Source organism: Pteropus medius, unplaced genomic scaffold, assembly GCF_902729225.1.
Source record: "Pteropus medius unplaced genomic scaffold, Ma_sr-lr_union100, whole genome shotgun sequence".
Classification (NCBI taxonomy): domain Eukaryota; kingdom Metazoa; phylum Chordata; class Mammalia; order Chiroptera; family Pteropodidae; genus Pteropus; species Pteropus medius.
The window spans coordinates 604,085-628,915 of NW_024345479.1; the positions used below are offsets into that span (position 1 = coordinate 604,085).

At 39.8% G+C, this 24,831-nt stretch overlaps 1 protein-coding gene and 1 pseudogene across 2 annotated transcripts in view; one reads left to right on the forward strand and one right to left on the reverse strand.

Annotated features, from left to right (window-relative positions):
• Nucleotides 1-2,845: 2,845 nt before the first annotated feature.
• On the reverse strand, nucleotides 2,846-2,964 carry LOC120611348 (uncharacterized; annotated as a pseudogene).
• A 3,810-nt stretch (nucleotides 2,965-6,774) lies between these two features.
• Nucleotides 6,775-24,831, forward strand: part of LOC120611100 (signal transducer and activator of transcription 5B) — a 54,489-nt gene continuing 36,432 nt past the window's right edge. For both annotated transcript variants that reach the window (XM_039873447.1, XM_039873446.1), the window contains exon 1: nucleotides 6,775-6,950. The gene's annotated coding sequence lies outside the window, so the exon portion shown is untranslated. The remainder of the gene's footprint in view (nucleotides 6,951-24,831) is intronic.

Genomic DNA, 24,831 nt, shown 5'->3' on the forward strand with positions numbered 1-24,831 from the left:
GACTGAGCCGGGGTCCCAGGCTGGCCTCCCCTAACTGCCCTTCATCTCCAATTTCAAGTTGCAGCATTACATAGGGAGTGAGGAAGATTTTAAAAATCTTACAGGAATACATCCCCCCAAAGAAGACTGACCATATTTCATTAGGAATAATAATGATTCCTAGCTTAGTCTGTAGTTCACACACTGTGCACGTATGCTGAACTGAGTCGAGGCACATTCATGTACAAACATGGTTGCACTGTTCAACTCAACTCATCCTTGCAAAAACCTTGAAGGTAGGCAGGGCTAGAATCATCCTCTTTGATTAGTCCAGGAAAGAGACCTGTCCACCCACAGCTGTCTGGCCAGTAAGTACACAACTGGTACCGGGATCCAAGGGTCTCAGTACAGGCTTTCTCGAATTCCCCTAACCCAGCACACACCTGAAGGTGAAGTTGCCTCCTTTGGCCTGTCCCTCTCCAAGTCAGTCCATGCCCCTGCTCTGTGGAATGAGGCAGTGCGACTCGTGTGTTGGTTTGAGTTTATGGAGGAAGGTAAGAATTTTCTCAAGTTCTGTTTCTGCTCTGCCCTTGGAGACCAGGTTAGAGGAGAAGGCCCTGCTGCTGCCCCTACACTGGGGAGAACAGATGGAGGTCACCTTGACCTAACCATCCTTTGGTGGCACAGGGAGGTGGTACAGAGATGCCTTTATTTCTCCTGCTGCAAGTCTCTTCTTCAAGGAGAGTTCCTGTTGTGTGGGAGCCAGAGGGGAGGTGGGGAGGCCTGGTCTGATCTGGAGGTGCAGAGCCTTCCCAAGAAAGCTGGAGGCGGTCCAGGAAGGATCTCCGTGTCCAGCAGAGAGGGAGGAGCTGAAGCCCTTGGGCTCTTAAACATCCTGTCTCATCCGCACCCTGCCTCTGCTGGCATTGTCCACCTCCACTCTAGCCACATTCCCAAGGCACCTGGAAGGGGGCCACAGGCCCATGCCCAGCATATGCCAAACCCCCCAGACCAAAGTCTCTGCCTCTTCCCGGGTCTCTTCAACTTACTGCCTCCCTGTGGAAATGTTGTCCCCATTCTTGTCCATGAAGACAGAGCAGGATCAAGAGAGGGTATGTGTCTGCACATGGTTAAGAATTCTGTGTGAATTTGGGGCAGGGGGAGAAGCTGATGAGTCCTGGGTAAAGCCTGTTCCCCCTTCCTGCCTCTGTGCCCTGTTTTCTACCCTTCTTCAGGGAAGTCAATTTACAGCGAAGTCACCAAGAGAACACAAGGCCATCCAGCCTGAGGCATAGCAACTGTCCTCTGTTTCTGGGAATAGAGTGAGGGGAGGGGTGTGGGGCTGACAGGGTGGGTGGGAGGGGGAAATCTTGCCTTTGTTTGCCCAGAGGCCCTGTCCACCTGCTGGCAGGACCTGGGGTGGGGTGGAAGTGGGGCGATGCAGCACCTGTAAGCGTGCACATTTCCTACCCAGTCAGGAGAGCAGGGAGGAGCCCGTCCTTAGCAGGGGTAGGCCCAGAGTCTGCCGAGAGAGAGGGAAAGGCCACAGGCACAAGGCTGGGCAGCTTAGTGGGACTCAGCAGGCCTGGTCCGATCTGGATCCCATCCTCATCTACGATGACTACCAGGCCCATCTTCCGGCTGAGCTAGTTTCTCCTCCTTCCAGCCCAACAGGAAAGCTTTTGTAGCATTCCGCCTCAAGCCCTCCGGGGGTTGTGTGGAAGAAGGCTGTGCATCTCCTTCCCTGCCATCCCCCATCACTCTGCCACTTTCCTTTGTCAGGACAAGTGGGGGTTCCTTTTTCCCTGTCTGTTTCTCATTGTTCCCTGGTTTCTTACTGCATGCACCCACCCGCATCTTCCCTGCCTCTCTTCTACTCCAATCCTCAAAAATTCCCCTACTCCAATCTTCAAAAACAGGCTCCCCAGCCTCAGGAGCAAGTGGGAGATACAAAGCCAAAATGAAGAATGGGCCAATGCCCTACCCCTCCTCACTGGCTACTGTCCTGGTCTTCATTTGCTGCTGCAATGGCCCCAAACACGGGCCTTCCCTCCACTCCAGGCTTCAGCTGTACTGTTCCCACAAAGCACTGGCCTCCCTCAGTTCCAAGCCTTTGCCCCCTCCACTTCACCTACTTTGAACGTCATTCCTCTTTTAGCCACCTGGAGACATCCTCCTCACCTTTCATAGAGTCGATGTGGCTTAGAGGAAAACAAAAAGGTTTTGGGCCTGGTGCAAACCCTGGTTCTGCTGTGTGGCCCAGGGCATATGAGTCTGCCTCTCTGAGCTGAGCGACCTCCTTCATAAAAAGAAGACAGCAAGACCACATCCCAGGATTGCTGCGGGGACTCACTCTAGTGCGTAGCACATAGTAGATAGATGCTCAGAGACCTTGGCTGGTAGAGCATTTTTTCCCTTGCATTGATTGCTATAACCTCTCAATCCTGCCTACAGCAAACCTCTTCAAACCTCTTCATATGGCTCTAACTAGTGGCCTAAAGGGGTGTGTCTCACTGCTTGGTTCATACTAGTGGCTTTATAAATATTCAATATTCACTGGATTAATGTAGCCTCCTGAACAGGCACCTGGCTGCCCCAAGCTCTGATGGTTCAGGGAATTTCTCACACTAGAGCAGAGCCTTGTTTTCTTCTCACACGTTCTGATCCACAGCCCCCAGAAGGCTCTCTCCTCTCTGCTCCCTGAACTCTGCCTTTCTGCCCATGGTGGCAACGACAGCAGCCTCATCTTTGCCTGGCACTGGGCTGATTTTTTTTTAGGCAAGGCAACCCTTAGTTGGGCTCACAGATTGCAAGAACCTTGTCAGCTTACAATCTCTTATTTTTCATTTTATTTATTTATTTTTTATGCTTACAGCACTTGGTCTTCCTAGGTGGTCTCCCATCCAAGTACTAACCAAGCCTGACCCTGCTTAGCTTCCGAGATCAGCCGGAATCAGGCTCCTTCAGGGTAGCATGGCCATAGACCTTGGGCTGACTTTTGAATTCTTAAACCTCCTGACAAGCCAGCAAGATAGTAGCTGGGGTGATACTCTGGCTCCCTTCTCTGTGTCAGCCCCACCCTCTCTGGATAATGTAGCATCACTCCAGGACTCTGGGTGGAGAAGGCACATTGAACTTGTCTCAGGAGGCAGGCGCGGGGCCACTGAGGCTTTCCAGAGAAAGCTCTGGCTGGAAGGGAGCCCAGACAGGTGAGGCATACAGGAATAAGATGATGGAGAGCGTGTGAGAATCTCTGGGGAGCAAGTCCTGCAAGGACCTGCACATCCATCACTCACATCCCATTCCCTGAGTCCACGACTCCACCCCCATACCCACTCCTTCCTGGCCCAGCAAACTGGCTGGGGTTCTGCTGAAGGAAAGAAAGAGGAAAAAAATGTTCATTTATCGAGTACTTTCCTCAAGCTATGCATGATCTTAGTGACTTTCGTAAACATGCTCTCTCCTTTTTCTTTTTAAAAAAGTTCATTTCCCTAATGTTTTAATAGGTAGTACAGCATATGGTATAAAATTCAAACGATTCAAAAGGATACATGGTGCAAGTTAGTCTCTTTTCCTGTCCCCCAAGTCCCCTCTGCAGAGGTAACACAGTTACTAGGATCTTACATGCACTTCCGGAAAGATTCTAGGCATTTACAAACATATCCTAGACTTTAGCTCCTATGACTTACTCATGAGAGAAACCGAGGCCCTCAGAGGAGTGAAGTACTTTGACTAAGGTCACACAGCTGGTAATTTGGCAGAGCGGGGATTTGCAACCAGATCTAACTGTGTAACTCAGCTGCTTTCACTGCCCATACTCTGGCAGAAGTATGCCCTTGCACCCACAGAGCACCTCCTGAACCACTGGCTGTGCCAAACCTCCCGTCTGAGGCCCTGGAGACCTGGGGTCTCCGCCTTCCTGTCTGTTGAGTATCTGATGCCTCCTCGCTAGGGCTCCAGAAGCCTGAACTGACTTAGTAGGGAGGAATCATACCCCTATGGAAGAATGGAAGTTCCTGCAGGTGCCCTTCTTTGGCTACTGTGTGGCCAGTGGTCCCCCAGGGCCAACCTGATTGCTGGGGTCCAGAGAGGTCTGGAGACGGAAGGTAGATGAGTGTGGGTGTCCGGCTAGAGAGTATTATGGTTGTGGTTTCAATTACGTTTCCAGTAAATGGCCTCAAGATCTCCCTGTGGCTGGGCAGGGCTGGGCAGGGCTGGGAGAGGATGTGAAGTGGAGTTCCGTACTCTGTGGCAGCCACATGCTTGTCCATGAGAGCGAGGGAAGGAAGCTGGAGTCAAGCTGGTTGAGAGTAGGTCAGAGGTATAAACAAGGCTGCCCACCAGACTTGCAGGCTATCCCTCAAGACTCTTTTTCTCCTAAGTCAGGCCAGCGTGGACTGGGAGATGACACCACTTCTCTCCTGTGGATATCTCTGCATCTGCAGGTATGCCTCTGGGACCTTTCTAAGTGGGCTCTCTGTGGGGTCTTCCTAGATTCTGTTCAGTTTTTCTTCCTAGGACTCCTTGTATGTCATTTCTCAGTCTGGTGTCTCCTCAACTTAGGGGACTATGTCCCTGAAGCCCAGGAGAAGAGGTCTCATTTCATCTGAATTGGCAAGTAGGGAGAGGTAGATAGATGTTGGACCCTCCTTCCTGTCTCAGATTGACAACATTCTTGTTTTGCTGAGGTAATCACCCAGAACATTCTGTCCTTTACGTCTGTGTTCACAGCCAGCCAGCACTAGCTTGGTGCCTAGTGATCAGTCAGAGATGTGCTAGTTGATGAAGAATAAGGAACTGTCCCTGCCCCACCTTCCAGAGCATTCAAACCAGCACTCTGCGGCAGAGCAGCTGAGGCAGCTGGACTGAATCCTGGCTCTGCCCAGTCCTAGGAAGGGGGGTGTAAATCTTAGCTGTTACTAGAAGCAGTAATGCTAGTTAACAGCTCTATGGTGCTTTGCAGCATTGGGAGCATTTTATATGTATTGACTTACTTAATTCTCACCACAAGGCAAGGAGGTAGGTCCTATTACTATCACTATATTACAACGCGGAAATCAAGGCAGAACCCTTGCTCAAGATCACATGGCTCAAGGAGTTGAGAATGAGCCTGATTTTAGATTCTGTGCTCCTATTAGTATGCAGTCCTCCTGCTTTCCATTTCTATTCCTAGAGCAGAGGGTTTGTTCCTCAAATGTTTATTGGGTGTCTGCTCTGGGCTGGGCACGGGGTGTAAGTTTTAGGAGGACTGGGATTCTGTGTCTGCCATTGGGGGCAGAGAGACAAGTAAACAAATAGTCCTTCAACACGAGAGGTACCATAATAGAGGCACGAACGTGTGGTGGGAAACAGGTTTGTACTACCTGGAGCAGGTGTCACCAAAGGGCAGATATCGAGAAGACAGGAAGACATTCCAAGCAGAGGGAACAGCATGTGTGCAAGTATGAAGACTTACAAGAAAGAGAAATATGGTATGTCTAAGTGTCGAAACATCATGGACAGTGACTGTCGGAGGGGCTGCCAGAGAGCTCAGGACTGGTGATACCATCCAGCTTCCTGCTCAGGCTTGTCCTGCTCCAGCCTCCAAGCTCCCTGCATCTACTCTGTGCAAAGCACTGTGCCAGGTGTTGGCCCAGAGTGTGGAAAAGAAGCAGGAGCCTGGGTCAGGGAGGACTTTGTGATCAGCTACAGACACAAAGATCTTTGTGGCTTGTGTTATTCTGGAGGTGAAGGGAAGGCTGCTGGGAAGACCTGCCAAAGGGGGATTACAAGACAACTTGGGGCCTTGCAGATCTTGATCATCTACGGATATGAAGATTTTCAGACTCTAGGAAAGGGACACTGTGGGTGTATGTGTGGGGTCCTTCTTCTGCACCTGCAGTTGGGGTTCTGGAGATCCGACATGCCTTGCTTTGGTGCTGGCCCCTGGAGGGTTGCCAGGGAAACCATCTGCCAGCTCCAGAGATGCAGCAAGAGGAGAGGAGAGTGGGTGACTCAGGTTGCCTCCTCAGACATGGCACCCATTACATGGAAAAGGGTCTCAGAGACATCCTTCCTCCGGATACTACAGAGGTGATTCTGCTTATTCTTCCTTCTTCGGGTAGAGCAGTCAGCCCCTCTCCCACCTCTGACTGGTGGGAGCTAGCAAGATTCCCCAGGGAGGGAAATGGTCTCAGACACCCCTGGCCCCATTAATTCACTCTGAAACAGTGGATGGGTCCAGTGGGCCTGGGTGAATGTAACTCCTGCCATGTTCATTTAGGCTTTCTGCCATCTGGGTGGTAAGCAGCAGGAGCCCTGGCTGAAACGCCCTCCAGGGAGCAAACCCGGGATAATTATTGATGGGCCAGCAGCGGACTTCTGACCTCGGTTTGGGAGGGACAGGACCCAGAACGCGGGCCTTAGCCCGGGGGAAGGGAGGTGGGCGGGAGGCGAAAGGGGGGCAATTCATACGACCACAGTAGTCAGGCCAGAACCCTGCTAGTGGTGGTCGACCCTATCCAAGAAAGGCAGCACGTGCTCGTGGCCCGTGGGACCCGGCTGGGGAGCAGAGTGAGGGAGCCACCCCACCTCGGCAACAAGGGGCTGCGCGCGGCGTCGGCCCCCCGGAGCGTGCAGCCTCCGCGGGTGTGCGGAGGAGGATCCAGGTTCCTCCAGGGCGGCTGCAGAGGGGGTGCGAGGGACAGCGGGGCTCGCGGGCGCGCGCCGGGCGGAACCAGGAAGCTGCGCGCGCTGGCGCGGGGCGCGCTCGGGGTGGCGGGCGGCGCGCGCGCCCGGGTCTCCGCGCGCGAGCGGCGCGCGCGCCCCCGTGGGCTCCGGCGCGAGAAGAGTCGGCGGCCGGAGCCGTCACCCCGGGCGGGGACCCTGTGCAGGCGACTCCGCGCGGCGGCCCGGCGGAGGGAGAGAGCGAGAGAGCGGGCGAGCGCGAGGCGGGCGGGAGGCAGCCACAGGCGCCCGAAGGGCCGAACGAGGTAGGAGCTGCGGGGCCAGCCCCGGGCTCGGGGCCTGGGGGAGAGGCCGGGGAGCCCGTCCGGGCGGGGCCCCGCGCCCCGGCCGCCGAGACGCCCGGCAGGGCCGCACCGCCGCCATCGCTCCCGGGCAGGGAGGCGGCCGCGGTGGCTGCGCCCTGGGTGAGGGGCGGTGGGGGACGAGGGGCCGGGACACGGGACTGGCATTCTGCAGAGGCCGCGGCTGGCGGAAGGTGTGGAGTAAAGGCGGTGCGCGTGTGTCTGAGGAGGGGCGTGTGAAGGACCCCGGCGCCCTGAGAGCCACGGGGGCTGCTGATGGCCACTCACACTTTCGTGGTGCAGTTCCGAATAGCCCCCGCCGTCTCTTTGCTTTTCCATCTTTCAAAAGAGGTATCTGAGACTCCTGGGGGTGGGGTGAGCCCGGGGGTGCACGGTGGGGTGGGGGGTATTAGCAGAGCTTCAGGGAACAGTGCCTTATAAGGAGTCAAGGCAACAAATACGAACATTTCGATAAGGCTCTGGGTGCGGGACCCCACATCAGCACCCGCCAGGCCCGGGCTCGTGCATGTAGCAGTGGGATGCACCATGTTCTTTTTTTTTTTTTAGCCCAGGATAAAGAGTCAAAAAGTGCTCCTGGTGTCGGGGGTAGATATGGAGAGTTGGAGGAAAGGGAGTTGTGTGTCACAAAAGCTGGTCTGAGGCTAAAGGAATCTGGCAAGATGGTCAGGCCGATCAAAGAGGAAAACTTGTGTGGAGCAAGAGGCGATTGCAAACACTTGTAGCCAGGAGTGATGGAAAAGGCAAAGAAGAAAAACAAGTACCAGCTTTCAGGAAGATGAGATTAATGACAGCCACAAGAATTTTAAAGGCAAAAAGAGATAGTGATCCTCTCTTTCCAGAAAAGCCATGCCCAGTTCTTTTTCTTCTTGTCCCCTGTGATCTGTCATAGCTTTGTATCAAATAAATAGTGCTAAAAGCGGATCGTAGAATGTTAGATTTGGAAAGGATCCCAGCAATTATGCTACATTCGTTTATTGTACAGATGAGGAAACTGAGGTCCAAGTAGGTGGAGTAACTGGCCTGCTCAGTTCACACAGTAGTTTAGGGATTGAAATGTCAGTCTGAGGACTCTCTCTGATAGTGCTCTTCCCAAAGCACAGTGAAATGGGAGATCTTTGTCTAAATACAATCTCATAAGTTGTCTGTGGAATATCCTCGAGGAATGCCCCTTGAAAGGGCTAGTGTGTCACCAAATTATCAAACTGACCTTATATCATTTTCTCAGTCTTCAAATGCTGTTTATCATCCACTTGTATCTTAAATTTCCAAAGTGGTTGGATAGCCTTCTAGGCCATAATAAGCTTTCAGCTGTTGAGTATATTATCTCAAATAATTTTGTTATTGTTCAATTAGTAGAACTTTGCCTCTTTGCTAAACATTCTTCTGTTCTTGTTCGTTTGTTTATATTGTTTATAGTCATTTGCTATAGTTCTTAGAAGAGGATGTATTTTATTTAGTGTGCCTTTCATGTTTTTCTAATTTTATTTTGTAATACTATGAACATTGGATCAGTTCTGATAATTTCAAATGGATTCTACCATTTGAAGGCTTATTTTAAGGTTTTACGTTTTTTGTTTGTTTTGGTACCAATTTCCATCTCATGAAAGGTCATAGCTGTTAGAGTTGATACCATAAATTGGAAAGGGGCTGCTGATTTTCAGAAAGATTTACTATGCGACAGTTTGTGATGTCTGTCGTGTTTAAAACAGCACCACGTCTTTGGTCGGGCTAAGTGTTATCTAGTAGATTACTTGTTTTCTGTAGCCTTTGGAAGATGAACATTTCAAGTACCTGGTTGAGACATAAGGAAAGAATGAAGAGATCTTTTTTTAAAAACGCAAAACATCAGAAAAAAAGAGTTGATTTCTATCACTAGCATTTGGTGATTGCATAACTTGGAGCTCTACTCTGCAGAAAATCTTTTAGCTGTATACCCAACTAAATAAATTATCCCACCTTCTCACTAGTTCTTGCCTTTTCAGTATTCACATTTTTGCTAACAGGATATTAATTGGGTTGTGTTAAGAAATTCAAGGTGGAACTGTTTCTTAAATGGGTACTGCATTATATATGTGATAGAAGGGGAAAACAGTGCTATCATTGTTTGGAGCGTTACAACATAAATATTTTGGTCAGCACTTCCTATTGTGCTCCAACTTCTCATTTCATCTTCATTTCCTTGCTCTCAATTGATTTAAAAAAATTTTAATTGCATATGCGAAAACCACATCAAGACTAGTAAAAGGTGTCATTTATTGCTTTTTTGGTACTTATGTCAATTTTTTTCAAGTTATATTTAAATTATTTGTGATTTGTGTTAGGTTTATTTGTGAATATGCTTGTGGTGGTTCCTTTGGCTTGTTTTTGTGTACGTAGGTAATACAGGTAGTCTAACAAAAGAAAAATGTTGAAATAAAAAGCACACACACAGAAAAGGAGGATGTTATAAGTAGGTGAATATACGCTCAAGATTAGATTGCAGGTTGAAAGTAGAATCAAAGGAAGCTTATTCTAGTGCCCTACAAACATGTATGTGTTCATAAAGCATTCGCAGATTTCTGGATGTTCTACCAGTGACACATTTTTCACTTCTGTTAAGAGTGTAGATTATCACATTCCTACAAAAGGGAGCAAAAACCTCTCTTTTTAAATTAATTTGTTTCGAGTATTTGAAACTTATTTTAAAAAGTTATCTGACAATTCCAGGTTACTGAGCTCTTCAGAAAAATATTCCTTTCCTGCATAATAAAGTATCAAAATACTTAGACTCTAGAACTTCTTAATAAAAATAGTGTTTAAAAGTTAGCTCTAAAGTATCACTGTCCTCAATTTTCTGTGGTATTTACAGAAAAAAAACTTTCCTTTAAATTTGAGCTTTGTTAATAGAACTATTCTAAAATCAGAAGTATTTTTTCCTCTGCAATGTTGGAAACACGAGAGTTTTATTCTTATTTCTGGGAATAAGAAAGTCAGGTTTAACAATCTAGTTTCCATTGATCAGCCAGTTTTTTTGTACATTTAAATTTTGAGCATCACAGTGATAAAAATTTTCTTTTGAAAATTTTGTTCAGTCTTAATTATCATGTCTTTATTTTAAGTAGAATGTTGACACTGGATGTTTCCTTATTAATGATGATCCTTTACTACTAAAACCTAAGCCAGTTTGGAGAAGTTTTTACATATCTTAAGTCTATGCTATTTTCAGTAATCAAAGAGAGGAGTGATTTATAGGTGTTAAATTTTTAATTGGTTGAATGAGACCCTCACTTTTGGTGGTTTCAGGGTTTTAGATGACGTTTCATTACTTTTGTTAGTTTTGGTCACACCCATGACTTCCTTGGAAGGTATCTTTGAGGTTTGGTTTCCTTTTTTTTTAATGGTAATATTGGGGTGGGGGTGCTTCCTGTTTGTATTTTCAAAATTAGGTCCACATGTTAACCTTCTCATAGTGTCACATTATAATTTGAAACATAAAGACAAGTGTCAGATGCCATGTGGTTTGTCTGTGACCTGGCGTCCTGCTTCATGATAGCTTTTTTGAGCCCAGCCTGAATATACAGTTGGGAAGGCAAGGCATTCCTGAATCTTTCCCCAAATCTCTTCAAGGTTTAGCAACCTTGGAAGAAATCTTAAAACAACAACAACAAAACAACAACAACAACAACAACAAAGGCACAATTAACAGAAAAATGGGGCTGCTGCCATCTGTTTCCTCCCAGGTACCTAGAAAATGTACAGCTCTAAGAGTTGAAACATGTTATGTGGAGTCTTGAATGTCAACCTTCAAAGAGGAATTGCCACAGGTTTATATAATATAGAACCCGACGTATTTAGCAGTGACTATAGCAGTTTTTCTGACCTCACCTAAAAGCCATACCGAATGTCATGGAGGAGTTAAACAAGAACAAGGAGGAATTTAGGGTATGGTGGCAGAACTTTGGAGGAATCACCCTGAGCCATAAAACTTTTCCTTGACCCTCCTGTGTAATTTTCACGTGGTAGGTTACCGCTTATATAAATCTGTTAAAGTCTGAGTTATATAGAGCCTTGAGGAGAAGTATATCCTTGAAAGGAGCATGTAATAGTATTGTTTCAGTGATAGACGCAAGTGGCCTTTTCTGGGCCTTCAACTAACTTTATTCTAAGAAATGTAATGACTAAATAGACTCCTAATGAAATTGGAATTCAATTATGTTTGCAGTTTAGGGGCAGCTTATCTCTCCTAAATTTTCACATTACTAAAGGTAATACTGCATTAGCATGTTATGCAGTTATGCATTATGTAATTTGCAAATGAGTTTAATACATAGAGTATCTTGACCTTCCATTTCCACTCAATATTCAAGAAAGCAGAAGTTATTTTGTCACATAGTAGACGTTTTCTTCTTTGGGCTTATTCATAATAATTACATCTATCTTCCATGGATTATAATACTATTAAGATAAACAATACATATATTGATTGATAAAGAACATTTATTCATCTTTTGAAAGCTAGCTTGCAAAATCTACTCCAATACCCACTCTCCATTTATTCTTCCATTGCCTTTGGCACTCTGACTAACTCCTTTTATTTTCCCAGATTTCTATTATGAAGAGAAATATCTTCATATTCTATGCACTGCTAGTTTTTTGAAGTGCTTGTGCTGACTCATTTTTTAATTATACTAAGATATAGAGTATGGTTTGAGAGCAGTAATGAGATTCTCAGAAAATATGAAAACTTTCCTCTCTGACTCGTTAGAGAAAGGTTGGGGAAGACAAGGGGAAATACATCAATGAGCCAATCAATTATTGCTATTTGTTGGGATTAATTTGGTGACTAATATTTTCAATGCCCATCAGGCTAGTAAAAGTGAATTTGGCTTTATCCTGCAATGATAACAGGACAAACCCAAGTGTTTTCTAATACTGCTTGTTTTCCCCTGGTAGGGGATTTTTTTGCATATGGGAAATCAAGCCGAAGTTACCAGTAACAGCCACATCCCTGGTTTGTATTAAAAATGACTATTTACCACTGTGATCTATAGCCCTGCTTACCATGGGCTCATCTGGGAAGATATAGTAATTATCTATATAATCATCGTTATGCCATCTTTCAAAAACTGATCAGAAAAGTCATTAAATTATTGCCAAAACCTAAAGTAGAAAGATACTAAAAATAATACCTAACACAGTCCACTTACGGTGCCAAGCAGACAGTGTAATAAGCTCTTGCCATGTTTTAACTCATGATCCTCAGAGGGGTGGGTATTATCCTCAGATGAAAGATGAAGAAATGACCACAGAGAAGTTAAGTAACTTGTCCAAGGTCACATTGCTCTGACTGACAGAGCTGGATCCAGATCCAGGCCATGCTAATTCCAGAGGCTGCATTCCTAACCCTTGCACTGCAAAGGAGTGCAGGCAACTGGAACTTTGCAATAAGACAGTGGTTTCTTTAAGGCTTGTGTTCCCAAACAGACTCGTGTTTTTCCTTTAAAGAAAAAAAAATATGTAATATATTTGGAATTCTTTTTGTTTATGAAGGTGATGATAAGTGTCTTTTCAACTAATCTATACATTCATGGTAGAAATTGTATTAAAACAGAGAAAGTCTTAATTTTAATGATAAGTTGTCCTTTGTTATTCTTTCCTTAGCATTATCATGTATGTCATAGGAGAAGAGCTATAAGCTGTATTCTTGGCCTCGATTTACAAACAAAAACGACCTTTTGTGCCAGAGTGGCATGTGACATACCTGTTTGTTGACTGAGGATGCCCGTATCTGGCTCATTTTGTTTACAAGTTTATTTTGAAGGAAGTTATCGTCCTATTCTTGCTTTTTAAAAGCTTTTTAGGGCTATTAATTGTGATTTCTGAAATCGAGACTTAAGAATTTTAATTTGGGGGAAAAAGGTAACCGAATGAATTATTGTGTGGTTAGAGGTATGCAAGAGCCAGTAGAAACTAGTTTCAGAAATGTATTCCTTTTTCTATCCGATGCCTATTTTCTCTCAGCATTTTTCCTTGGTGGTGGATCGTGAAGTGAAATCTCGGATATGTAATTCACAACCCTAAAGCGTAGTGATTTGCATTTGAGAGATCAAGTCAGGGATGAGAAAAACTTGAGTTCCCTGAGCAGAGAGTGTAAACTAGTTCAAATAAACAGAGGATGTTCACTTCCAGGATTGTCAAACTGCTACCTTTGACCAGGGTTGAATTTTCTTTGAATGTTGACAGAAGTTACAGTGTCAGTGGAAAAAGCTTAATGTGAAGTATCTATAACTCAGAATTTCCTTATGTTTATGTCAGTGAGATCCTACAATTAAAGCTTTTTTTTTTTTTTCCTATGTCTGTTGAGTTTTAAAAGCCTTCAATGGGGTTTTCCACCCTTTAGTTCAGAGTAAATTAGAGTGTGAAAAAACTGTTTTGTGTTGTCTAAAATTCAAAGCCTGTAGCTGGTGGCAAATCACTGTTTTTGTAAAGAATGAGATTTAAAAATCCAACCTGGAAGAAATGTTTTAAATAAGCTACCTTCACAAATGCCATTGTAGCATTTATAAAAAGAAATTGTTGAGCACTTAATCTGTTGAAGCACTAAAAATTGGAATTTTGGAATTTATCAACTATAGTATTCTATAGTATATTCTTCATTCATAGTTTAAGCTAGGTAAAATGTTCTCGCAGAAATGATGCTAATTCTATTTTTTCGTTTTGTTTAATGTTTCTAAAAATCTTTTGGTGATCTTTTAGGCTTGAGAAAAATAGCAAACGAGATTTACAGAAATGTACAGCCCTTTACAAAATGAAACAGTCAGTTCACCCTGTGGGTTTATGTTTTGAGGATTTTTTTTCTGTTTCTGATAGAAAGTGAAGGAGAATTATAGTGAGAATTGGACATTGTAGAGTCTTACTCCAAAATGTATGGAGGGTCTAATATATAAAGATGCAATGCAAATATTCCTTATTTTTATGTTGTTATTCAGTTTCAATCATGTAATGATAAATGAAAACTCTGAAGCTTATCCTAAACATATGTTAAAGATGAGTTTATCTTGCAGTGAGTTTAATTATCAAGTAAAAATACTAAATTCACTGTAATGTGAAAAGAGATTGGCCTTCTTCCTTAACTGCTGATGGTATCCAAACAAAATGGAAAATATTTGGCTTCCTGAATGACATGGCTACTGTTAACATGCTGAGTTGGTGATGAAGCATAAATCTGATTTTGCAACACCAGAGCCAAGCACGTAAGTTTAAAGGAATGGGTCCTTAAGTAAGATAACTTATTACCTTAAGCACACATTTTAAATTTTGTCTTAGAAATGTGACATTGTCAAAATTTATGGTTTTGAATTTTTATTACCCAATTGTGAGTGGTCTAGTTTTGACAAGATTTAGCATTACATTTCAGTTATATTGGTAAATTGGAACAGGACAAACTTAAAACAGTGTCTTTTATGAAACAACACATAAAAGAAATATTTATAGAGAGAACTACATAAATATTAAAAACTTCTTTATGCCCCAGATGCCAGAAACAAAAGGTAAATGACAAAATAAGAAAAATATTTTAACGTATATGACAAAAGGTTATGGATTGATATTTTCAATTTATAAAGAACATATACAAGTAACAAGAAAAGGATGGTTCTCATAATGAGGAAATGAACAAAAGAAAACATACAGATGGCCAATAATTATGTAAAATTATGTTCGGCTGCATTAGAAATCAAGAAATGCAAATAAAAACAATGACATAATTTTTTCAGTTAACAGATTTATAAGGACTAACAGTGTTGAAAAAATAAAAACTATCGCTTAGAAAGGTAGGGAAACCCATACTTTCATTACTCATTGGTCAGAATGTAAATTGGTGCTTTTTTTGAAGAGCCTTAAAAATGTGCGTACCCTTTGACCTAAAATTCCATTCAGATGACATAATCTGAAATATGTTCAAAGATTTGTATACAAGGATAATCCTCATAGTGTTATTTAAAATAGCAAGAAATTGGAAACAACTTCAGTGTTCAGTGTTAGAGGATGAATGAACTAAATTAAATTTCCATACAATGGAATACTGTTCGGCCATTTCAAATTATGTTATAAAACAAAATTTAATGACTTAGCTAAGATTCACAGTGTATTACTAAATGAAAAAGCAAATTAGAAAACAATCACATACAGTTGTGCTTGGAAAAAAGAATAGGCTTTGGAAAAAGATTTCTTCTGGATTGTGGGATTCTGGATGTGTGTCTGTGCATGTTTTCTAGTAACTTCCCATATTTCTATAATAAACAGGTAATAATGAATAGGAAATACCTTTGTAATCAAGAAAAAAGCTTGATTTTAGTGAATGGATAAAGAATATGTGATATATATTCCTTTTTTTATTTATATATACAAAATGGAGTATTATTACATTTTAAAATTATATGTATTTATCCCTTCCATATATATATTTTTTTCATATGTATAAAAACGTATATATGTTATTCAGCCATAAAAGAGGAAATCCTGCCATTTGTGACAACATAGGTAAACCTTAAGGGCATTATGCTAAATGAAATAAGTCAGACAAAGACACATACTGTATGATCTCACTTACATGTAGATCTAAAAAAACCGAACTCATAGAAACAGAGCAGATTGGTGGTTGCCAGGGATGGAGGAATAGGTGAAGGTGGTCAAAGGGTACAAACTTCTGTTATAAGTTCAGGGGATGTAATATTCAGCATGGTGACTATAGTTAACAATATTATATTATATATTTTAAAGTTGCTAAGAGAGTAGATCTTTAAAGTTCTCACCACAACAAAAATGGTAACTATGTGAGTTGATGGATGTGTTAACTAACCTTATTGTGTAACCATTTTGTAATATAAACCTAAATAAAGTTCATCACATTGTGCACCTTAAATTTACAAAATGTTATATGTCAATTATATCTCAGTAAAGCTTGGTGGAGGGACTAATTTTTTAAATGACGTTTGTGTATTGATTGATCTTAGAATGAGAAACCTGTTTTTGTTTTCAGTTAGTATTTCCTTTTTAGGAGCAGAAAAATGAGTAGTTTGTGATGTTTGTGTTAAATATATTTGGCATGGCATACTTATTTGGTATGGTTATATGACATCTTTTGTTGAAGAACTATATTAAAATCATTTAAATTGTATTCAGTGTTTTCAGAGTTAAAATGATTTGAACTTGAGCACTTATTTCCTATACTTGGTGGAATGCTTCATATTTTTATGTATAAGCTGATGGAAAATTATATTTTATGAATATAATAAAGAAATTATATCATTTTACTTGTTTATGTGCTCTGCTAAGTTACCATTCATTTCATATTGAAGATGTGTGTGGTTTTTTTTGACTTTAAAAAAAAATTTGGTCTAGTTTATTTTAACTTCTTACAACCCCGAACATCGTATCATTTCAATATATTTTCTGCATTGCTTTTGTACTGCTTTCTCTTTCATGATACTTACAAAGGTTGCTAGGTTTATGGATTTATTTTTCTTATAATCCATTAGTCATGCTTAATGACTTCTCTAATTGTTTATATGATATTCATCTGGGAATATCTACTAAAGGAAATCTCTAGCGAATTATACTTTCTTTTGAGTATATGTCATTGTTAAAACAAGAGACTTGTGTTCTGCCTTAATTTGTGTAATTAACTTCAGTGTTTAAAAGCATTTTAACATTTTAAAATGTTAAAGAAGAAAAATGAAAATAAATTACAAGTTGATGTTTTAGGAGAATTCTGGAGTTTGGCTATTTAGGTCTTATTGCTTTGCAGCAAATAAAATTATAGTCTTAAAAATACATATTTTTGAGCCCAGCAGAAGACCTACTTATTTTACTTAAAATTCATCTCAGTAAAAATCTACCTTAACCTAGATTATGCCTTGTAACTTATTGTAATGAAATTTACTATAACAGAATTTTATTTTGTCAGTTTTGAGAACAATACATAAAAGAAATCATGTAGTATCTTTTAAGTGCTTTTAAAACCTAAATACATAGTTAATTCAAATTAAGATAAATATTTTCATGTATTGAAAATAAAGCTATAAACATATATTTCCCAGTATGTCTTCATTAATAAATCCTTTTGATTTTATGGTTCTTCTTGCTTATCACTTCTTGCTCTTCTGCCTCCTGAAAATGTGATAATCTCATTTAATTCAAATTATGTTTTTCTATGGTTTCAGTTCATTTGTAGTTGCGGACTTTCCCTGTAATCTGTTTTTATCACTGTGATATTGTGACATTAGACCAGTTTCTTCTTATGTGTGTCTGACTATTTTCATCAAACCATGGATATTTTATAAGCCTTGTAAATTTGGGACCTCAAATTTAGCATCATATATTTTATAAATGGCATCAGTCAAATTATACAACACATTTTTAAAATTAATATATAAAATAATTTATTATTGCTTTCTTCATTTAAACCTAGTTACTTGTTTATGTTCTAGTCTTTATCTGACTGAGAATTCGGCTATCTTCACAAAGATGTCTTTTTCTGGTCCATAAATATTAAGGTCATCTCCTTAAAGAAGCTCAAATATATGTAAGATTCAAAAGACTGTAAAAAAAATTACTTCTTTCAGAAGTTAACATTATAATTTTGTTTGAAACTTTTTGATCAGCTTTTTGTCTCATAGCTGCTAGAAGGCTTTTTGAGGCTGTGTGTGTGTGTGTGTGTTTAGAATACTTCCAAAATGTGTAAAGAAATGTATTCCAAGATTTTTTGGTAATTTGGCTACCAATCAAGGTAAGACTTGGTAAATACTAAGTATTTGTTGAATAGTGAATGAATGGGCTGTACAATCACATGTGCTTTTTTTTCTCCATATATGCTTTTTAAGGCAAAATTAGACAACACCTTGACCTGTTAAACTATATATGCCAGTGGTTCTTAACCATTTGGGGATTAGGGGACCTTTTGAGACTTTGATGAAACCATTAACTCTCTTCCCAATAAAATATACATACACATAAAACTTTGCTTATACTTTGGGAGGTTCATGGTCTCTAGTTCCAAGCCCCTAATATAAACAACCAACTCCCCATTAACACAGGAATGGGGTTAGGGAATATGGAGAAGAGATAACAAATAATCCAAATTTACAGTTAATACAAACCTCTAGTCTGATCATGTTATTTGAGGGCTCAGGAGGAACTTGTTTCCCCCAGAAACTTAATAAATATTAGTTTACTTTAACATTTTAAGATCTATATTCATTGTATAGCCCTCCCATAATTTATTTAATCTATTAATGAATATTTAGGTTGTTTCCATTTTTTCATTTTTATAAACAACACTGTGGTGCAGATCCTTGGGCTGAGTGGATTTTTTCATATTTACCAGACTGTTTCCTTAATGTAAGTTCTAGAAGTGGAGTTGCTGAGTCATTTGCATAGATAGCACCAACTGCTCTCCAAAAAGACTATCCCAGCAGATGTGCTCACCAATAACTAGTGCATGAAGGGATGGCCATTTCCCCACATCTTCCATAACTGAGTATTGACAGCCTTTATATCTTTCCTAGCCTCTCATATTTGTTTGTATTTCTTTGATTTCTAGCAAGGTTGGACAGTGTTTCACATGTTTATTGGCCATTTTGTTTCTTCTTCGTAACTTACCTTTTAATATAATTTGCCTGTTTTTCTATTATAGGTGTTTGAGTTTTCCCAAAGATCTTTTTGTCTTACATATTACGAGTAATTTCCTCCCAGTTTCTTCTTTTTTGACTTTCAACCTTGTGCAGTATTTTCTGCAGTATAAAAATGTTAAATTTTTATGTAGTCTAATTTAGCAGTCTTTTCTTCTCTGATCTTGCTATTAAGGCATGCTTGTAAAACCATCCATACCCAAAGATTGTTAAATTTTCATTTGTATTTTCTTTTAGATTATTTAATGGTTCTATTTTTATCTATCTATCTATCTATCTATCTATCTATCTATTTATTTATTTATTTATTTATTTATTTATTTTTGCATTCAGTCTCTCGATTTACTGGGAATCTATTTCTGTGTAAGAAGTGAGGTGGAAATGTAGCTTTGTTTTCCTAAAAATAACAATAATTTATATTTATTGATCACTCAAGATGTGCCAAGCACTGAGTTCAGTGTTTTACATATATTAACAGTTTGAACCTAAATCAATTCCAAGTTGCCAGCCAGTTATTTAAAAATAAAAGTGCACCATTTCTTCCAGCTCCCTCTTTTTTCCTGCTGATATGAAAGACCATCATTATTATATATTAAGTCCTTCTATATGTTAAGATCTGCTTCTTGTCTATTCTGTTCCATAGATCAGGGTGTTTCTGAATATACCACATTGTTTTAATTATTGAGTATTTAATTTAGGTCATTAAAATTTTTTCAGAGGTAAGAATTTGCATGAACTTCTTTTGCAATATGCATTAGGGTATATTTTTAATAAGAATCAATGAATTTCACATTCTTTGAACAGCTGGTAGATAATCACTAGTAGTTCCATTAAAGAATCACTAGATCTAGTCTTCTTAAATATATCTTTTTATAAAGATTATGTAACAGCATAGTAATTTTCAAAAACAATACTCTGTACAGTTTCAACTCAAAATAGTGTAGTTTTATGCTAATATTTTAGTAAGTACAGTAAGGCTACATATATTTTTAAATTTTAATTTAAAAGCTTAGGATTGCTTTCAAAAAATTTTCCTTCTAAGCAAAATGTAGAAGGAAAGTTATAAATGTTACAAATAAGACATATATAGACTAGAAAACTGTAAACAAAAGTTATATAGGAAATAGTAAAATATTATAGATAAGCGCTATCCATTACAAATATAAATGTAATTTTATAGTAGCCACCTTAAAAAAAATAAAAAGAAACAGGTGAAATAAATTTTAATAATATTTTTCTTTAGCCAAGTATATAAAAATATTATCATTTCAACATACAATCAATAGAAAAACTATTAAAGAGATATTTTACATTCCTTTTTTGTTTTTAGTATTCAAAATATAATATGTTTTTTATACTTACAGCATATCTCAATTTGGATGCAAAATTTTCACCAGAAATACACGTTCAGATTTCAGAAAATCTCTATCATCTGATAAAGTAGATTTCACATACCCAAGTTGTTCCAAATATACTTGGAAGTTTTCCGATAACTTAATTGAGCATTAGCTTTTAAGTTTACATTTAAGTTAATTTAAATGAAATGAAACTTAAAAATTCAGTTTCTCAGTGACACTAGCCACATTTCAGGTGCCTTGTTGCACATACAGCTAGTGGTTGTCACATTGGACAGTGTAGTTATAGGCTTTCTATAGAAATAAAGTATAACTGTCTCCTACTTTAACATCTAGCTTACAAATAACTTAGATTCAAATAGGGACTCTTGCCTTTTGGGAACTGAAGCCATGGCTCTATAAGCAAGCAGAAGCTGCTCTTACCTGAAGAAAATGACACCCCTAAATTACCACCAGACAGCATTCCCGAACACGCACACGCACGCACGCACGCACGCATTCACTCCCTGTTTTGGGAACTGTTGCACCAAGGCCTGGTTGAAGCATCATCCATGTCCTCGGAGGTCTTTTTCCTTTTCTTGGGAGGAAGACTTCTCCCGCTGGTGCTGCTTGGGAGCCGGGACAGGGAACCCACAAGAACAGGAGCATTATTTTGTTATTAATGGTATTTCTGATTAGAAATTCTAACATCTTTTTCTTTAGAAACAAAATTATAAAGGATAATTAGATTTTGTAGGATTGTATATCCACTGAGGTTTTGGGGCTTACCTAGGAATTCTTCATCTCTTTATAACTTTGTTACTTTGAGAAAACGTTCCATGTTCCAAACAATGAACATGCATATGGATTATGAAATATGATTCCATTTGAAAGGTGGCAGAGAAGAGGGTACAGGAAGAGGTTGAGAATCACTTGTTATTACAGAAAGGTGCAAGGGCCTGAGTATTGAACTTTGATGAATCAGCCTACATTGTCTCTTGTCACCTGTATGACTTTGCTTACAATCTGGAACTAAAACAACCCGTTATTTTTTAGGTATTACTCAACTATCAAATCACTTTTAGGCAGAGTTTTTTGTTAATTTGTTTTGCTTCCAAGTGTGTGTGCATGTCGTGTGTGTGTGTGTGTGTGTGTGTGTGTGTTTGAAACTGAGTTTGTCTAGAAAATCATGTTCATCTTTTGGTCTTAGTGACTATTCATTTTTATGGTACATTTATAATTTATGCTTGAAATTTGGGAACTTCTAGTTACAGATGAAATTTTTCCTTTCACATTTTTCATTTCTTCTAATGTTAGTTTAGTCTTAAGAGGTACCTAAAGGAGGGGTGCAATTTTTAGTTCTTTATAGATGGGGTGATAACTGCAACTATGTGTGGAAGACTGGACAAATAGAGCTTCAGGTGGCCGACTTGGTTAGAGAGATTATGGAACCTAGGTAATCTAGGTAATGCCTAAACCCTCCATCCTAAGGCCCACCTGCTTATTTAGTTTATCTTAATGGTCTCTTTAGATCTCTGATTCTAGAAGGAACCTTTGAAGAAATGGATAGAACTTCTGTGTTACTTTGAATATTGGTTGACATCTAAACCAAATTAATTGGCTTTTTAATGTTAAATAAAATATCGAGTAGCTTTTAGTACTAGGTGGGCTTCCGGAACCCCTTTATTTTAGTGTGGTACCAAAAGTAGGTTAATTCTAGCACTTAAAACATCCTGGATATGTACTTTATTGAAGGTTATTAATTCTTCAATAAAATTGAGGATTATTTCCATAAAGTAAAAATATTTTTTTCTAATACGACAACCTATGTTAGAATATTTAAAATATTTTCTTAAACGAAAATTTAAGAGCATATGCAAAAGTTGTTATGCTCCAAGGAGTCTGATTCTTTTGTTTTAAAGTTCATTGTATTCATTATATTGAACAAGAGATTGTTGTGTCGACTTGAGAAACGAATGGCACATTTTCAAGTATTTCAAAATATTTTTGTTATACCTAGTTTTTTACTGTGATGGTATTTCTTGTTTGAGTAGAATCTGACCCATATTTTATTCTGTGGGAAAAAGAAGAGACTAAATGTTTGCTAGCCACCTACCACCTTGTGCTGCTATGCATTGGTGGGTGGCAACTCGAGTCCCGTTGTGAATTTTTAACGATGCTCTATATTTTTAGTACCTTGTGGAGATTGAATCTGCAAATCGTCTTTGAAAGATAAATGATTTGATTTGATTGTGGCAAGCATGAAAGTTATCCTCTAAATAAAACTATATCCTGGAAAAAAGCTGGACTAATACCATACTGAAATGTTCTTAACCATGGAATCCTTGATTAGACCCGATTTGTTTCGCACTTACTATAGCTCCGTAAAGATGATCAGCTTTCAGCAGGGATGAACAGATGTCGAGGTTTCATCAGAAATTGCTTTCACATTGTCAAGCCTTTCACGAAAGTCAGCCATCACCCTTGTTAGTCTGATTTTGTTGAGATGCTTTGAAAACCTTTTTCCAAATATTGGTTTGAATGTATAGACTTTGTACAGTTTACCTGTACAGTTCTGTAATAGTCAAGTGGTATCCTTTTCCAACAACAGAAATAAAAAGAAGAAAATTAAAAGCAAAAATGGGAAAGTATAGCATAGGCTGTATTTATTTAAACTTTTAAATATTTAATATTAGATGCTAGAACCTAAGTTCATAAAAAGCATGTCTCTTTTGTTCACTGCTATGTCCTCAGTACCTGGAACAGAGCCTGGCATGTGACAGATGCTCAGTAAGTATTCATTAAATAAATACTGTTTCTGTGAGAGGATTAATTCATGTACCTTTGTTTATGGTGGGCAGATACTAATCTCTGGTAATAAGCATTGGTTGGTGTTGAAGATACCTTGATTCCATTTATTCCTCTTTAATCTCAATAGAGAGGGTGTATTCCAAGACATCAACGCTCAGTATGCCTTTTACTGCGGAAGAAAGAAAAGAGAAGGAAAAGCCGATTCTCTGTTTCCTTTGGATTTCAGAGTTAAATATGTGAAATTCACCTAGGCAAGAACTGGCTTTTTCCCCCATGAAAATTTTGTTTAAATTGTTTTAACCATGTTTAGTGTGCGATTCTGTACCATTACGTACATTCACAATGTCATGCAACCATCACCCACCATTGATCTCCAGAACTTTTTTATCATCCCAAACTGAAACTGTACCCCTTAAGCAATAATTCTCACGCTCCTGCCCCCGCAGCCCCTGGCAACCACCCTTCTTCTTTCTCTCTATATAAATTTGATTTCTCTAGGTACCTCATATAAGTGGAATTATATAATTTTGTCTCTTTGTGTCTGTTTTTTGTTTTTTGTTTTTGTTTTTAAATATGACCCTTTTGCTTGGAGACTTGACAATTTCCTCCCGGCTGGATTTCTAGTTTTGCTTTGTACCTAGACCTAGCAAGCAATGCATGCATAATAAGTATCTAAAGACAAGTTAATTCAACAGCTTGTTGCAGACCGCTAGGGGGTTATTAAAGATCTGAAAATGTGATTCCTAATCTGTATGTCAGTAGGCTTATCTCCTTCAAGTCTTGCTGATAAACCTGCACTGACAGTAATATCAGAGATTAGTCTTTCTCCGTGTTTCATAAAGCAAATTGTTCTCCTTATAGCCTGATTGTGAACAGAAAATTACTGATACATTGTTATAATTGTTTATACAGACATTAAGACAAACATTACACAAGGGAACAGCAGGTACAAAAGAGATTTTGATTGCAGCTTCATTAAGAAATTATATGCTCATGCTTGTTTATTTTGTCTGTTTTCCCGTTTGCACTATATCTTCTTCCCTCCCTCCCTCCCTTCCTCCTACCCTTCGTCCCTTATTTTTTCTTTCTCACTCTCATTTTTCTGAGTAGTTGCTACAGAGACAACCTGACCCTGTGGTCCAAATATAAATAAAATAGTAATGGCTCTGTATCAGTCTAACCTTGTTGAGGGAAAAAGAGAATTATTCTGGGAGATCTGATTGGTTAAGAAACAAAGAGAAGGAGAGAGGGAGAACCTTGGAGAATGATTTGAAAAGTAGTCCATGCAATTTAGATTTCAAGCAGGATCTTAATCTGAGTGATTTTAGAGCCTCTTATACTGAACAGTAAAGTGATTTTGTACCACCGTATCCCCTGCTCACTTACACTGGACAGATCACTTCTGCTGTTCTTGATCTATTTTTTTCAACCTGTAAAGTGAAGGGTCAACAACTAGATTCAACCATAAGAGTTTGGGCCGAAGCCATTAGAATACGGAAGGTATTTTTAAAGTTCAGTTTTTATGATGTGTGAAAATGCAGGTGGAAGTATGCCAGAGACAAGTACCGACAATGAAGAATTACCCCCCAAACCAAGATGGGCTCCTGTTGGAGAGGTGGAAATGGTCGCGGTGGAATTCAGTAACCTCAGTGCCCTGGGATTTCTGTGTCTTTCCAGATGCCAGGAGACTCTTCTAAATCCTTCCTCTTTAAATATGAAGGGACATCTGTCGCCATTATCGCCCTGCCCCCTGGTCTCCCACATTTAGTTGGCAGCATTTAGAAAGTTTACTAGTCACAACTAGATTCTCACATTTCCCATTCCTTGTCATAAGCCCCCTTTCAGTTCAATATGCTTTTATTGGCACTTATTTTGGTTTTCTTTACAGCAGCAGCTGCTAATTAGTGACAGTTTTGAGCAAGCAGCTTGTCATTTTTGGCAAGGGTAGGGGACATCCATAGTGATTCAAGACTGTATTTTCATTTGCTAAACTTACTTTGCTACATGGAC